Source organism: Silurus aristotelis (assembly GCF_946808225.1).
Source record: "Silurus aristotelis genome assembly, chromosome: 28".
NCBI classification, from domain to species: domain Eukaryota; kingdom Metazoa; phylum Chordata; class Actinopteri; order Siluriformes; family Siluridae; genus Silurus; species Silurus aristotelis.
Window position 1 is genome coordinate 14,594,072 of NC_139601.1, and position 13,525 is coordinate 14,607,596.

Here is a 13,525-nt window from a genome sequence, read left to right on the forward strand (position 1 = left end):
GAGGGTTTAGGGTCCTGCTCAAGGGCCCAGCAGTGGCAGCTTGATGGTGGTGGGATTTAAACCTGTGACCTTCTGATCCAAAGTCCAATGCCTTAACCTTTGAGATACCACCTCCGTTCGGGTTAGGGTTAGGGTTATGGTTTGCGAGTTCGGCATCTACTTCTTCAAAGGTCCATAATCTTCATGAGGTGGGACGTGACTGGGGCTGGCCAAACCTTCTTGTAAAAGTATTTAGTAGTAGTAGTTTATTTTGATGGTGTGACTGCTGTAGTTTTTAGTTTATTTGGATCCATTTGAAGTTGAGGAGATTTGGTATATTTTATTTTAAAATACATTTGTATCTTTGCCCAACCCTGTTTTGAGAGGACTTGACTGTATGAGTGTGTATGTTGGAAAACACACAGAAGCTCTAGTGTTTGACGGGGAGGAGTGAATGCGAGCTATCCTCCTCCTCCTTTTCTCTCTCTCTCTCTCTCTCTCTCTCTCTCTCTCTCTCTCTCTCTCTCTCTCTCTCTCTCAGAGGTGGGGACTTAAAGAGTACTTGTATATCCAAACCTGGGTGCTTTGCCTTCCCATTACACAGCCCGTGTGTGGAGGAGAGGAGCTGTGGAGGAGCTGTGGAGGAGCTGAGGAATACTAATACACCCTGCTTGGTGCTTAGGCTGAGAACAACCCGCAGTGCTTGGAGACAGAGAGACGCTTCTCCTCGACACCATGTGATCCTCCTTTTCTGCGATTCTTAGTTTCTTTTTTTTTGTATACATTTTTTGGTGTACAACAGAAAAAGTGTGGATTTGCGGGGAGTTTGTTTCTGGAGAACTGAAGGAAGGGTTTGGGGGAAAAGCTGGCACCTGAAGTGTAACCTGAAGACCCATCACGACGTTACCGGGACAGTGTGTGTGTGTGTGTGTGTGTGAGAGAGAGAGAGAGAGAGAGAGAGAGAGAGAGAGAGAGTGTGTGTGTGTTAGTGTGTGTTGTTCAGCTTTGGCAGTCAGGACACCGAAGGCATTTGTCTGGAGCTTCGAAACGGTTAGTCTTTCCTGTTTTTATTGCTTTTTTCCCCATTTTATTTTCTATCTGAATGCTTGGGGGAATTTGAAGCGTGGACGCTGGTCTCTTGGATCGAGCAGCCGAGTCAAGGCTTCGAGGGACCGGCGTGTGGCGGTGCAAGTATGCGACTCGCTCTGCGGAGGAAAAAAAAAAAAAAAAAAAAAACAACCCGGCGAGAGAAGCTGTATTTTTATTTACATTAAAAAAAAAAAATTGCGGAAAAAATCAATCCACCAGCGCGAATACATGACAACAATATTGGGAATAGCAGTTTGTAAAAAGAACCCCGACACGGCTTTCAGAAAATCACTAGAAATTGATGCTGTAGCTTATAATCTCGGGCAACAAACACGACCAGGCGAGCGATTGCTAAACCGCTTTATTATATACCATATCATATAACTTATGTATTTATTTATCTATATATTTGTTTGGATACCCGTACACACGGTTAGCTCCGGTGCTCAGAAAGCTAGCTAGCCATCCTTCGCGAGGCTAGGTTCGACTTCCCCCCGGCTGCACGTCGCTCTCTCGCGAACAGGTGTTAGCTTGTTAGCATAGTCCATATTTTCCATTGTGTTTTCGCAATTTTTTTTAATACCAAATTGTTTATTATTTAAAGTGATAGTTGTGCTCGGTAGTTTGTGTTTATTGTTGTGTCGTGGTGCTTTTTTTTTTGTTGTTTTTGTGTGTGTGAGAGAGAGGGAGAGAGAGAGGGAGGGAGGGTAGCGCTTGGAAGAAACTAGCTTGCTAACCCTGGCTTGAAATTGAACTATGGTAATGGAAGGAAAGGCTTGTTTTAGAGGTGAAATTCGAATAAAATATGACGGAACGACTCGAAATGAGATACAAATGAGGAAATTGTGCAAGTTGAATGTTTTCCGGGGTTGTTCGGACGAGGTGGAAGAGTTAGCAAAGAGGAGAGATGTGTTCATGTCTGGTTCCGATACCACAGTGGAAGGTCTGTGTGTGTGTGTGTGTGTGTGTGTGTGTGTGTTTGGCAGTCAGTAATGCTATTTTATTACGAGAAGGAAATACCCCCACCAGTGCAGCCCCCTTTTTCTGCCCCCCCCCCCCGGTGAGGGGTAGATGTTTTGGAGAGGGTGCAGCAGCGCCCTTGCCCGTTTTGGGCTCTGGCATGTCGAGGCATTGCGGTCAGATCCGTGGGAGGTTGAGATGGAGATCGAGGTGAAACACCGCGCTGTGGGTGTGTTTCTGCTCAGGTACTGTTGATTCGTGTTCTGCAAGGTGTGTGTGTGTGTGTGTGTGTGTGTGTGGGTAAAGATCAATGGGTGTGTGTGTGGAGAAAGACACGAGATCAAAGTGTCCGCAGTACCAACAGGCGCGTTTCATATTTTTTTCTTTTCCTTGAAATCACGTGAATCACGTTTCAAGCGTGTGTGTTGAGATGTTGGCGACCTTTTTTGTCGGCTCCAGGAGGCGTTATTTGTCTTGCGAGCTCCTGCAGTGTGTGTGTGTGTGTGTGTGTGTGTGTGTGTGAACGGCTCCTGAACGCTTTGGGGATGAGACCTGGTTGGTTAGTTTGGTGAAACCCTTTTCCACCACAAGTGATCAAGATAAACGTGATTACTCACGTGTGGTCACGTTTTGAGACCAGTGAATGATGTGTGTGTGGTGTATATTTATGATCAGCTATAATGTACGCACACACACACACACACACACACACACACACACACACACACACACACACACACACACACGTGTGTATATCCCGGATAACCAGCCTTTAAACTAATAGAGGAAGTAATGCATGCGAGTCATTTGCGGTGCTGGGGTTTGGTTAATAGCCCGAAAATGTTTCCTGATCGCTTACTTATGACCTATAACGAGGCACTGATCCATTAGTGTGATCGTGAGACGTTTTGAAGGGTCGGTGCACGTTTTTTTTTGGTCGCACGTTTCGACTCAAGAACAATCACAAAGCCTCAGTTTTAAACGATATGCACGTGTCGGTGATTGTACACCGCTTTGTTTTGAGTGTGGACGTGTGTCCACGGACGTGTGGCTCGGTGGTGTTTTTGCTCGTCGTTTCCTCATACTGTAAATAGTTTGCAGTGAGATATATGTACTATTATGTGTGTCTTTTGAAAGCCGTACAACATCGATGGTGATGGTAATGGGGATAATCTCAATGACTTCGTCTTTGTATTTCTTGCATATGTTATAGGACTGAAATGGTAATCGTCCCTCAGCTGTCCGTGTCTGTCTATATAACGGTGTCTGGATTTATTTTAGACGTTTGTGGGACGTCGTGGGCAAATTTAATACACACACTCGATGTAATCTGCCTATTATTTTGGACCCAGGCTCCTTTAGATTTCTCAAGAGCCCTCGAGCAGCACTGACCGAAGCGTGGGTTGATATTCGTGCTTTACGTTTCTGCATATAGATGAGCACGGCCTAGTATTTGCACGCATTTATTTATATATAAACGCGTATGCATTCTTGGGTTGGAGCCGTATCTCTTGCCTTGGCATGTAGGCTGAGCCATGTTCTGCCAACTCCCTTTTCGGCCTCTGGGGAAGAACTAGAGGAGGTGGGATAAAATTAGAAGACGCATACATTTTTAGACATTTTTTATTTTTTTATTTGTATCCCCCCCCCCCCCCCCTCCCTTCTTTCCCAGCACACATCTTGCACTGGGTATGCGTTTCTCCGTGGCATACAGTGCTCGTCAAAGTTCGCGCTCGCGTTTTTCCCTACGCGGCGCAGCCAGCTGTTTTGGTGGTAGTAAACGAGTCTAATTTTTCACCAGAGGACCCCCCCCCCCATGAGTATAATTGCGATAGCAGGTATTCCGGCGGTCCCCGAGGAGCCTCGATCACCTTCTGTGTATTGTAGTGAAGCTGATAGCCAGCCGTATTGATTGGGTTTGTCCTGAAAACAACTCTTTTGGCTGTGTAATTGGACTCGTTTGTGGTTTTCTTGTTGGTACTGAATATGGCTATAGATAGATCATCCAAAAAAAAAAAGAGAGTCAGCATTAATGCGTGAAAAAAAACACATTGCTTCGATAATGATTGAGGTTTTTCAATCCTTTTTTTTTTAATCACATTTAAAAAAAAATGAAATATATAATAAAGCAAATTTGTGTGTTAGGTGAGATATATATATATATATAGGGATAATTTTTTAATCCTGGTTCTCATTTTCCAATTAATTAGACATTAATAATAAATAATATTGTCATGTTAATACTCTGATGCAAATCCAGTGGCTGTCTGAAGACTGTGACCTGTAGGCATCAGCAGATGCTTCACATCTTCTCTGGTAACGCTTTGCCTGGTTATTTATTTCCTGCTGGTTTTTCCTGTCGTCTTTTCTCAAATTTTAATTTTAATTTTTTTAAAAATTTATTTATCATCTTCGGCTTTGACTTCAGGACGTGATCTGCAGCTCGGCGTTCAGACGGGCTGATCAGCATAACTAAGAAGCAAAGTTAAACATGGTGTTTCTGGGAGTCTGCTTGGTTTAGAGAAATTAAGACATCCCCAGATTCCTCCCACTGCTCGTGCTGACAGTCTCTTCATCAATAAAAACAAAGAGTTCCACCAATGGGGTGGTGCCTCAGATCGTTTTTTTTTCTTCCAGACTTTCATCATTCTGTCACTCTGGTACAGGTGAATCTTTCTCTCATCTGTCTATAAGTGTCAGACCTTTACAGGCTTTTTTTTTTCTGTACTTTGTATCCTGGAAAGCATTCTTGTTTTTAACCAGGTTTTTTTTCTATTTTTTATTATTGTTCTTTTTTGTGTTTGTGTGTTTTTTTTTCTATTTGTTACCGAAAGTATTATTTAGTCATCCATCACTGTGATATTGTGCAGCTTACTAGCCTGCTCGCTGTGGCTCAGCTATCAGGTGCATTCCTACTGACGATGAACATACCCCAGGTTTAAATTTTCCCACTTATGAGAGAGGGTAGGGAACGGCCTTGTGTTTTCTGAAGGATTATAAAAAAAAAAAAAAAGGGAAAGGTGTCGTGGCCTCTGTAGCTGGTTATATTGCATTTGGAACACGTTTACCTGAATTGTTTTTGTGATAAAGCATGTGTACTAAAGGATTCCCCTCAGCACTGGAGACTCCTTCCTACTGTTGAATAAACATCTCCTTAGTAAAATCGTGCTCAAATGTCTTTTTTTCTTTTCTTTGACGCATAACAAATGCAGGCCTTTTTTTGTTTCTCTTGATTTGGAGGATGTAGATTTTCCGGAGCTGAAACGCGAGTGACGTTATCGAAACGCGAATAAAATCTAATTGTTGCATTTTCTGTTATCATCTCAAACATGCAGTGTATTCAGTGGAATATCACACGAGACGATACAAGAGTGCAAACGGTGACCTCCTTTTTTTTCTTTTTCTTTTTTCCTTTCTTCTTTCTCTCCCGCAGAGTGCTAAAGATAACCGTGCAAGATAACCGTGCAACTTTGCCCCATTTGGATTTAAAAATAGAAAGCCAGGGTGCTAGGGTGTGATGGGGAGCCTGGTAGCCACCAGCCGCCATTTTGTACGCCTGGCACACATGCGCGCCACCTTTCCGAGACAGATCTCCAGATCCCGTCTGTCCTACACAGGCACCTTTCGAGGCGGAAAAGTTTACACGGAGTCACGTTTCCTAACGCAAGGCAAGGCGGAGTCGCGATCAGATCCCGAACCGAAAGCCGGCGTGGCTAAGCGCAGCATAAGGAGCTCTTTCTTCGAGCACACACAGTTCCTGTTTGTTTTCCCGCGAGCCGCTCCTTCCTTTCGAGGGGTTCAATCCGCAGACTAACCCAGATTTCTGTAGTGGCGCTCGTAAATAACCAGGGGTTCAGTTTCCGAGCGAGGAGGCGTCTCGGGCTGTATACAGTTTCATCATGTAACACTGCACCCTCTGCAGATTCCACGCGAGAAATCTTCCACCACGGGAGAATCGTTGAGCCGAAGTACACCGGATATACTAACGTCTGAAGCTGTTGCCTAATTGAAATCGAGCAAATTGCTCCTTAAATCGACGACCTCTAATGATAAACTGTGCGTGAGGATACAGTCTGTGTCCTGATTGCGGGGGATAGTGTCACACGGTTCCAATAAAAAACGTTAATGTACGAACAAACTCGCGTCGACCCGGTTACAAGTCCGACTCCGTATGTCTGTCTGGTTTTGTTTTTCTCCCCCCTGCGACTCGCAAAAGAGTCCTCATACACACCGAATCACACGGACGCACAAAATCCCGAACGCACCCTACAGTCTGGCGAAGGTGTCTTTTCAGTGTGTGCATCTGAGCAGAAAGGAAGAATGCAGAAGGAAACAAACTCGAGCCGGTGCTAGAAACGGGTCAAAGCCTGCAACAGCATTTACTACAGTCATATAAACGACACTCGGATGTTTCAATTATTCTGGGTGAAGCTTTAATATCAGCACATGGAGAATTGGAGCCATTGGAGAACGGCTTTTTAAATCTAGCGCTAGTCAAAACTCCTCTCCACAGGATTGACATGTTCCGAGTTAAATGATGACCTGGTAACAAGTTCTAGCAGCACTCCGTTCGAGCGCGTCTGAAGACTTTACGCTGCGTCAGAATCCCCCCCCCTTTTTTTTTTTTTTTGGTCCAAACCTCGGCTTTGACATTTTTTTAAAAAGAAAAACAGCTGCAAGTAGACATAACGACCTTGCGGCTTCGCCTTTGCAGCGTATCCTCGCAGCTCCGCGATAAAACCTGCTTTTCAATAGCCAAAATGTTAGACTCCTTTTTTTTTTTTTCTCTCTCTCTCTCTTTTCAGAGTTTAATAGAATTTTGGAAGGTCTGGAGCTACTTTTCAGACACCGTCTAATTCATTGACTCGGAGTGCACTTGGCAGAGTTTGGCGACTCGGAAAACTGATTAAAAGAGCTGTAATTAGATTTGTTGGATAATCGTTGCGGATACGTCAACATATTGGGAGGATCACCCCAAAGCTACACTATGTGTGAAAAGGTTTCCGGGCAACTCGTTCCCCTTTTTCTGTCGTAGTAACCGCCACTCTTCTGGGAAGATGGTTCAGTAGATTTTAGAGTATGCTTGTGGTGATCGTCACTCATTCTGATCAAACAAGAGTGTTAGTAAAGGCAGGTACTGATGTAGGTGAGGAGGCCTGGGGTGCAGTCAACGTTCACATTCATTCCAGTGGTGTTCAGAAGGGGTTGAGATCAGAGCGCTATAGCAGGCCACTCAAAATCTTCCACTCCAAAGCATGTAAATGTATATCTTCATGGGGCTGGCTGGGGTTTCTGCAGAGTCTTAAAACGTCTAACATGAAAAAAATCCACATTTTATGCTTTTGAAAAAAAAGGTCTTCAATTCTGTGTTGTAGGTCTTCAATCGTAAACAGGTCTTAATAAAATCAATTAGTATGAAAATAATTTTTTTGTAGTTCCTCCTTTCACTAGTCCAAATTCGCTGTATTACGACTACGGTGAAATCAAACGCTTTCTGGCACAAATCTCTCCTGGATTGGACCACAGACGTAAAACAGATTATTTTTTTTTATTTCAGCTAAGTGCAAGTTTAGTGATACTTCGCTTGAAAGAAAATGAACTTTGGGTTCGGTTAAATTCCAGTTGCTAACATCGTATGTGTTTGTTTGTTTGGTTTTTTTATGGAAATTTCATTCTTAATGGTCTTAAAAAGGGAACCAACCCCAGCCATTAGAGTTGCACAAGCCTTAGTGCCGGTCCCAAGCCCGGATAAATGGGGAGGGTTGCGTTAGGAAGGGCATCCAGCGTAAAAACATGTGCCAAATCAAAACATGCAGAGGATCCGCTGTGGCGCCCCCTAATGGGAGAAGCCGAAAGAAAGTTTAATGGTCTTAAAAAGGCATTAAGTCTTAAATTTGACTTGGTGAAACCTGCAGAAACCTGGACTGGATTTGTGTACAGATGCATTGTCTTGCTGGAACAGCTTTGGTGTCTCCTAGCTTAAGTAATGCTACAACATCCCGAGATGTCCTGTAAAATTGTGCCTCTAACTTTGCGGTAACAGTTCGGGGAAGAACCACGCATGACTGGAAAAGTCCGGTGTCCCTGTACGATATTAGAGAGACTTAAAAGAAAAAATGTAATTTCCACAGCTGAGTGATTAGCTCCATAATTAGTTAAGCTGCTGAAATTGGACATCACCAGAGTGTAAGCATCGCCAATTAATGTTTCCCACCAGTTTTTTTTTTTTTTATTCAGCAGCTCCTTGAATAGAGCAGAAGGAAGTGGGTTGTTCCTCCCCCTCCTTATCTTTCCTTTAGCTTCCCAGCCTGTTGAGTTCGAGGTGCTCTTCGACCTCGCTGCAAATTACCCAGCTTTTCCTGAAGTGAGAGGGGTGTTTTCTGTGATCTAGCCAGAGTAAGTACGTAAGAGGGTAATTGTTGAGTCGCCTGCACCGAGCTCGGTTAACCGACAAACCCCCGAAGCCAGCGCAGTCCCAGTCCTCCAAACCGACAGACCGAAAAAAAAGAAAAGGACCACCTGCAATTTCTTAGCAGATTAGTCTAGAGAACAGCAGGGAAAGTGAGTACGCTCATTCGAGGAGAGAGGGGGGTGTCATTCAGATTCGGAGCTGCTTGTTCATCCCCACCTGTTCTCGAACAAAAGACTCAGTCATATGAATGGCGCCTGCTTTCACGCCGACTCTTTCGAAATCATTTACCTTCGAGCGAGGGATTTGCCATGTGCTTAGGTTAATTGATAACACATTAACCCTAAGATTAGGCGTCGCATTTTTCCTCTCCGAATACCAAAGCTTAACACAACTCGGATATTGAGTGAAGTATGTTTATTCCGAATGTAGCACTACTCCCCTCTTTTTTTTTTTTTTTCTTTTTTTTTCTTATTTGGAAATCGTCCGACTGCGCAAAAAAAAAGAATGCGCGGTCTTATCTTCGCAGATAAAAAAACAAAACCAAGGTTAGGTAGTTTGTTCCTGTGCAAACCGCTCGACCCGATTGCACCCTGATATCCTTTCAGCGCCGTGTCCTTGACGCGTATCTGTTTGGAAAACCGCCTCGTTTAAAAACGCCTTACCCGGAAAGATTAATGAACACCCTAACGCCGAGATTCCGCTTTTGAAGCGCCGGCACGAAACTCGCGTCTTTTCTTGCCGCTTTATTGCCACTTAAACGCAGGACTGGCGATCGAGACACTCGAGTCCTGGTGAAATCCCAACTCGGTGGTGACGTTCAGGTGAGACTTGAGAAACTCGTACATAATGGAATATTACTTAAAACATTATCAAGCAGACTAATGGAAGCTTTTAAAACCAAGCAGTGTGTGCTGCGTTTACCGCGATCACCTGCAGGAAAAGGTTCTGTAGGCGAACACTTCTAGGCTTTTTCTTGATTGTTTTATCTGCACTTTAGCTTGTGTTTCGCCCAGGAAGATTTGTCTTTCTCAGTAGGCTTTCCTAAAGTATGGTAGGGCAGTAGTTAAGGTGCTGGGATACTGGTCCGAATGTCAAGGATTCGGGCTCTGGTATCGCCAAGCTGCCACTACTGGGACCTTGAGCGATGCCCTTAACCCTCTGTGCTCCAGGGGGCGCTGCATCATGCCTGACCTTGTTTGATTCAATTCTTTTTGATTCTATTCTAATCCTTTTTTTTTTTTTTTTACTTGCGTTCTTTTAACGTCCGTGCAGCCAGCTGTTGTCTACACGACTGATCATTAGAGAAGGCTCATCCACCATGGCAACTCTTAAAAATGTTTAACAACCAGGTGTTTCCAGATGGACAGCTCAGAGGCATCAGGCTCCCCAACGGTGACGGTATTCCAGCAGATTGGTTGTCGAAACAACAAACGAGATCATAGGTTTGACCAAACCACAAAATCTTCCACTCTGCCTTCGACCCTGGGGGAGCCGACCCTGTAAACACGGCCAGAGACGTCGACAACACCAAGCAAACCCGCGTTACTTCTCGCAGTTAAACACTAACGGGCACTTTTCACACCGACCACCAGCTCTCCCTCTGAATGGCCGACTTTGTTCTTGCTTCTGGAGATGGTTCGCTCCAAGTTGTTTACCAGCAGCTCACAGTGACCTGACGCTGTACAATAGCTGCTGTTCAGGCGAATTGGATACACAGTATTATTAATATTATTATTACCAAAATCCCACTTTCTTACGCTTTAACTTCTACACTGGAGACTCCTTTTATAAAAAATCGTGCAACTTTTAAGTCTGCGTAACAATATCCTAAGCCGATCATGCCCTTGAGCTTGCTGTTGCTATAGCAACAACCGACTTCTAGAGCATGCCGTATTTTTCCACATACTTGTCCGACGGCGACGCGTGACGCGTGCCACCTTAACTAGCGTGCACTTATGGGTTCTGATGTGGAAACACATCCCTGCGCAAGCTACAATTTGTCTGGCGTTTGCTACGTCGCGATTATGTATTTTGCCGAAGCTTTTAAGACCTTCGGCGGAACCGAGGAGACCCGTAGTTACCGTATGTTTACTACTATTCGCTCTGATCGTTTTCCACAAAGGAAACAGTTTTTATGTATAGTCAGCGGTTTTTTGTGTGTCTTTACGTTTGCGTAGATTACAATGAATTTTCCTATAACGTCGAGGTCCGTGTGAAGCGGGTCAACAAAATCACAGGCTTTTTTTTCTTCCTTAGTTCTTTTGATTCTGTCCAGACGCAGGACCCACTCATGTGCTCAGCCAACATGGTAGCGCTTTCACAAACATGTCAACTGTCTTTCCTATTGAGTGTAAAACCATACGGTACTGGTTTTCTCTCTCACCACATGCCACCGCTAGCGTTTTTTTTTCTCTTCTCTTTCCTCCGTTTTGTGATCAACAACAGGTTTACTCTCTCCAAACAGGTGGCGTTCTTGTTCAAACATCTTAAAACCTCGACGTTTACACTAACCTGGGCCGTGTTAACGCCTACCGCGCGTGTTTAAACTATTTATTGGCCCAAGACTTTAATCCAAGATGGGCTCCACAGATGTTTCGTTTTTTTTTTTTTTTTTTCTTTTTCGAGCGGGTTACGCGCACAAGTTGCGTACCTCCACCGAGCCATCTGCCGCTCCCACGAGGAGTTTGTGGAGCGCGCGGGCGAATCCGCCTTCAAAAGCGCAGTGGCGTCCGAAACCCCCGAGCCCCGCGGCTTTGATACACGCGTGTCAAAAACGACAAGGGGTGGAAATGGATTCGCTTCCTTCCGCAGCACAGTGCCGCGGTTTGTCCCAAGCAAACACCGATCATCTTTGAAGTACCGTCTTTCAGGGCGCACTGTGGCGTCTTGTCCTCCTGACGCCCTCCCAAATACCCACACGGAGAGAAGGAGGAAGGGAGAGGGAGGGAGGGAGGGAGGGAGGGAGGGAGAGAGAGAGTGAAGACTCTAAGGATAAAAGAGTGCAGTAGTGTATCTTTTTTTATTTTTTTTTTGTTAAAGTCTGTTGTGCAAGAGGACTGGTTGTCGAACACGCTCCGGATGCCGTCGTCATCCCCCTGGCTAAGGAACCGTGATGCGCCACTTTCTTTACCTCCACCATTCCTCCCTCTTACCCCACCTGTCGACATCTCTGCCCGAGACCTAGTCCAATTTCTCTCTCTCTCTCTCTCTCTCTCTCTCTCTCTCTCTCTCTCTCTCTCCCCCCCCCCCCCCCCCCCCCCAGGCATCCCGAGCAAGTGTCATCCTGGATCAGTGAACGTAAGGAAGCAGCAGCATTTAACCAATCCAGCTTTAACATGCTGGCTTCGCCTCAGTGTGAGCCGAACTGCTCATTCACAGGCTTAGTGATTCGCTCTGTCTGCAGCGACTTGGTGCAGGTCCTGTGTGTGTGTGTGTGAGTGAGTGAGTGAGTGAGAAAGAGAGCGAGCAAGAGTCCATCTTGAGATTAAAGCAAGGAAGCCTGTAGTCTGAGATTTTCACGGCTGCTGATTTGAGTGTGTGATTTGAGGACATGCATGTCGACGATAAGATTCTCCTCTTCTCTGTCCTTGATGCAATTTGTTGCTTTTGGGGTTATTCGCTTAACAGATACATAATGCATATCAAAACTGTTATACATTGTGTAGATAAGGTGTCGCCTTCTGTCTAGACCCTTTTTTTTTTTTTTTTTTTTTTTTTTTTTTTTGACCTTGCCGAGACTATTTTCGTCCCATTACGTGGAAGAGAAAGACATGTAGTTTGAGGGGAGGGTGTAAGGGGCTGTCCGGGTTATTTATAGATTCAACAGTGATAAAAAACGCGAGATGAAGCTTTGGCACCAGCACTCGGGGAGGTTTTGAGATAGATGGCCGTATCTACACCAACCATGTGTCTCCACCTATTTTCGAAGACGGACCGTTTCCAGAAATAACCCGCAGCTCTAGTTAATAACCCGCTTCTAAGCGACCACCGTCGGAGGCTAACAGGTTGTTCTCTCGCCCAAACTGTTTCCTTCTCGACCTTGGAAAGAAGCTCCAAGAGACACACCAGGCTCGGACGTTGTCGCATTTTACGTTACACAGACTTTGGGGTGGGTCCGAGGCTGTGATTGGTGAGCCGTCTCAGCGTGCCAGCTGTTGCTACCGCCGCCTGTCTTCCTGCACCGCAAAGCTGATGGTGGTCTTCTCCGAGCTCTGCGATCAACCGAGCAGCTTCAGTGTACATCCCAGTGCGCTCATCAGGGGAAAAAAAGAGGCGCGCAGACAGATCGCCCATTACCGCTTTGATTACAGGCTATTTCTGGCTAAACGCGCGTCGAACGCAGCTCCAATATAACTCGAAAGGTCACCGAGCGCATCTTGTTCGTTGTTGCCGGAGATACGCTCGGAGGCAAATATAATTTATTTTGACAAGTTGTCGAGAAGAGGAACTTAAGGAGAGCAGTCGGGGTATTTTGGTCTCCTGACCATCCCGTTCCCTCGGAAGGTCAATAAGCCCCAATTTTTAGAAACAATTTAAGCCATGATTTGATCTTCATATTCCCCACAGCAACAGTTCAGCTATTTCAGGAAGCATTCGGCTGATCGCCGAAGCTTTTTAGCGATCACGTTTCCTAAGCCTTTGCCTGGAAGTAGCCGTTCCTGTCTCCAGGTCTCCGGGTTCGAAGTCTCGTTCTCGAGGCCTGTGAAACGATTCCACAAAACCCAATCCAAGGCCCCGGGTCTCATCTTTAGCAGCTCAGCCCCCCCCCAGAGACGAGTCAGGACCGAAACGCAATGTAATTACGCAAATGAGATTTCTGAAAGGGTTTACAATAATAACGAGGTCTACCTCATCTCCGGTTTAATTCGCTCCTCTGCCCAGGCTACGGCGCTGCCTTGATGTAATTGCAGAGATCTAAGGAGGCTTGACAGAAGAATATGGTAAACCTCATACGAGCTGCAACTATTCCCGTGCAGAGCTTCACTCGACTAATCAAAGCATGCCCTTTTTTTTTTCCTTTCTTTCGTCTTCTCTCTGCTGTGCTTAAACATTTCTTGTTTCCCATGGTTCATTTAGCCATGCCTA

At 45.2% G+C, this 13,525-nt stretch overlaps 1 protein-coding gene and 1 long non-coding RNA gene across 4 annotated transcripts in view; one reads left to right on the forward strand and one right to left on the reverse strand.

Annotated features, from left to right (window-relative positions):
- Window positions 1–518: 518 nt before the first annotated feature.
- The window catches only part of dag1 (dystroglycan 1), a 30,613-nt gene continuing 17,606 nt past the window's right edge, over window positions 519–13,525 (forward strand). The window contains exon 1 of one of the 3 annotated variants that reach the window (XM_083534437.1): window positions 519–1,029. The gene's annotated coding sequence lies outside the window, so the exon portion shown is untranslated. Of the gene's footprint in view, window positions 1,030–2,146; window positions 2,274–9,139; window positions 9,262–13,525 lie in introns of those variants that run through there. The other 2 variants (XM_083534438.1, XM_083534439.1) reach the window with 2 other exon arrangements.
- LOC310722241 lies at window positions 4,440–5,407 on the reverse strand. Its single transcript, XR_014532326.1, has 2 exons — window positions 5,097–5,407; window positions 4,440–5,060 (listed from the first exon to the last, which is right to left on the reverse strand). It is a non-coding gene; the product is annotated as an uncharacterized lncRNA (long non-coding RNA).